We start from the raw sequence: 3956 nt of genomic DNA on the forward strand, positions 1-3956 counted from the left end.
AACATTCGGGTTAGATGTAACCATTTAGGTTATAGTGAGCAAGTTCAAGTTTTAATCTAAATAAAATGGGGTACTACTAGTAAGGTTTAGGTAGGAAAATGACATGGTCTACTGTAAATTTTTAAAAGGTTATTTTGGCTACTCTTGGAGGATGGGCTTTAGGAACCAGGGAGAATGGTGAGAGACTTGTTGGAGGTAACAAAAAAATGGTCATTGAACTAATCAGTATGTTAGTAAACTGTAGTTGGATTTGAAGTGTATTTTAGAAGTAAATAGAAATTTAAAAAAAATCTAATGGATGAATATAAAGAATTTAGGAAAGAAATAGTTTTTACCTGCACATTGGATAGTTAATCTCGATGAAAAAAAGCTTGGGAAAGATTTGATTTGATTTGTTTATGCACAAAGGGTCAATTCTGTAGATTAGTTTAATGCAAAGTATGCTTAAGTTACTAATGGACATGGATAATAGGCTCTTGCTTATAAATCTGATTTTAGAGAAAAGCTCTGAGTTGGCAAAATAATTTGACAGCCATCAGCATATTTGTGATATTGAAGGTGACAGGACTGATGATATCTAATTTGAAAATATATAGAGAAAAAAGAAAAATTCCAAGGACAGAATTCTGTGCCAACCCAATGTTTATTTGCAGGCCTGGTGGAGGAAGAAAAACCAGGAAAGCAGACTGAGAAGGGCAATTCAGGTGCAGGAAGAAAAGGCCTCACATGTTCTTACTTGCAGTAATACAGTCTCGATTTGTTAGTTTTGATTTTCATTCACCATCACTAATATTGCCAATTTTTTTTATCATTTTTTTTCAAAAATGATTTTCTGCAGTCTTTTCCCCTCCAAAGTATATATTTAAGGATATTGACTCTATCGCCACAAGACTTAGGTGAATACAAACTGAAAGCACTGACTTCAACATTCCAATTCAGTTACCTTTTTTTTTTTAAGTTTATTTTTTATTTAATTACATAATTTCTACACCCAACATGGAGCTTGAACTCATGACCCTGAAATCAAGAATTGCATGCTCTTCTGACTGTGCCAGCCAGGTGCCCCATCCAATTCAGTTATTTCTTATATTGTATAATAGATATAAGCAAGAATATTGATGAAAAGCCCTCTCTGCAGTAGATTGTTTGCAAATAAGCCCTAGTTTTTCCCTCCCTCTGTTAATGCTCTTATTAGCTGATTTGTACCTCCTGTCATTAAGATGTGGATTTTATTATCCACCTTTTGAATATGGGCTAGCCTTTTGACTCACTTCAGTCAATAAAATGTGGCAGAAGTGATATTATCCTACTTGTGTGCACAGGCTACAAGAGGCCTTGAATGCTTCTGCTCTCCATCTTTGAATTCTGCCTAGTCATCATGTTATCAAAGTCTGTGTGAGGGATGAGAGACCATATGGAACAGAGATGAGCCTTCCCAGCCGAAGTCATCTCATACCAACCAGCCTCCAACTGACCCAATACCTGGTCATAGACACATGAATGAGTGCAGCTAGGATCAGAAGAACCACTCACCTGAGCCCCATCTAAGTTACTAACACACAAAATCATAAGCTAAATACATAGCTGTTATTTTAGCTATTAATATTGGGTTGATATGTTACACAGTGATAGCTGATTCATTTTGCTTTCATACCTATAGCACCAGGTAAAGATAGAGGAGTGGAAGGACACTCACTCCAACTGAGCCTTTCAAATGCGATGACTCGGCACTATTGGGACCTGACTTGATTGTATTCTAATATTCACATAAAATTGCTAATGAATCAGTGCGGTATCCTATCAAGAGCTTTGGACTGGGTGTAAAGAAACTTGGGTTCTAGCTCTGCCTTTGATATTCAGTTCCCTAAAGTACTTTATTTATTTATTTATTTATTTATTTATTTATTTATTTGTCAGAGAGAGAGAGAGAGTGCACGCACAAGCAGGGAGAGCGGCAGGCAGAGATAGAAGCAGGCTCCCCGCTGAGCAAAGAGATTGATGTGGGACTTGATTCCAGGATCCTGGGATCATGACCTGAGCTGAAGGCAGATGCTTAACTGACTGTGCCACCCAGGCATCCCCTTAAAGTACTTTAAATAGATTACCTCACTTCACTGGTTCTCCTTTAAATAGTTTTAAAATGAGTGGCTAGGATGTAAGATTCTGCATATTTCCATTTAACTTTATTATGGAACTCCACATGGTGTTGACAAAGACAGCTTAAAAATGTGCTAGATTTGCTCTAATGAAACTTTATTCTGTTGATTAAGCTTTTGGTGAGCTCGTCATGACCCTGACATAAACATTTTACTTCCAAATTTTTAGATCACTTTAACCAATTTCACCAATCATTCAATTTACCCATGCCTATATCATTGGCCACTTACACACAAAGCCTTGACTATATAACAAGTTATAGAGACAAGATATGGGTTTAAGGAAGACTGTATACTAGATGAGCAAGACCAGTCTTTGATTTGAATATTTCTAAAATCTCAGCTGACCCAAAGGAAAAAAAAAAAAACAAAAACAAACCCTCCTCTCAGAGATATCCTTTGAGACTACAATTTTATTTCCCCAATTCTCTGTTTTATTGAAGTTCGTCCCTTGAGAACAGGAATAGGACAAGTTAGTAGCAAACTTAGGTTGTTTAGCATATCCAGAGCTTTCACACAGTCTTCCACGGGTCTGAGGATTAGATTAGCGGAGGTGATTCATTCCTTCCTTCTGTCTTTAAGGCAGGCAGGCTACACTGAGTAGCTGCAACCCCCAGTATAATCATATCCAACCATTTACGTCCTCATCGCTTTCCCCACTCTGTTGTATAAATGCCATTTTCTATGTGTTCCATGAAATGGAAACTTTGGAGAAACACAGCCTTGGCATATTAGAGTCATTGAAATGTATTTCATCTTATGACCCTTTCCTCTTGCCCCAGTTTTTCCTTTTGACTTTTCAAACTTTACGTAGCTAACACTACATTACTACTCCATAACAGAATGTCTTAAATCTGTCAGGATGGTGTTTTGTGATGCCTTTCCTCTTTGACCAGACATGGACCTCTCTTTCTTCCTTCAGATTTCACGGATTTTTCAGAGCTTTTCCAAGTCCCAGTCCTTCCATGAAAGTTTCCCAATTACTTTAGCCTACACTGTGTTATTCTGTTTCTTAGCCTGAACTCTGAGCTGGTTTTACGGCTCTTCCTGTTTGCCTAACACAGTGGGTTACTTAATGATGGAAATCAGCATATCTTCAAATGACACAGAAATACGCTAATTCAGTATTTTCCCATAGTGTACATCATAGCGCTGGTCACATAGTAACGTCTTAATTAAATACTTATTTTAAGTATTCTGGCTGATAAAGCACAGAACCAGTCCCTGATGAAAACAGACAATTGTATTAGAAAGATTAAAATGGGTAAAGGGAGGAAAGAAGTTTCTCAAGAGAGGTGTGAGCCTCTGGAAGGCAGATACCCGCGAGGCACATAAAGAGAGATACCAAGAAGCAATCTGAATATACTAAGAAAAGACCAGAACATGGAAGATAAAACACATGAAAGAAACCAACTCATTATTAAATTTCAAGTGGGCCTAAGCATTCTTAGTGAGGATTTATAGTTCTTTGAAGTGTCTGTATCAAATATGTTCTTTGTATCAAATATAACAAAAGTAGTTCTTTGACTATTATCTCTAGAATATATATTATTTCCACAATTCAGTAAGACTCTATATGTGTTTATTGGATAACTACTCTGAGCCAGATTGCAATATTCAAAGTACAGTCATTAAGAAGACATAATTATTGATATCCATAAAATGTTACTTACTAGAATGTTCATGGAGCATTATTTTACATAATAATAATAATTAACTACCTAATATGAAAGAAAATAACAAATAATATAATATTTAATGATAAAACATTAGATATAAATTATAATACTTATGAATTAA

This window comes from Ursus arctos, unplaced genomic scaffold (genome assembly GCF_023065955.2).
Source record: "Ursus arctos isolate Adak ecotype North America unplaced genomic scaffold, UrsArc2.0 scaffold_23, whole genome shotgun sequence".
NCBI lineage: Eukaryota > Metazoa > Chordata > Mammalia > Carnivora > Ursidae > Ursus > Ursus arctos.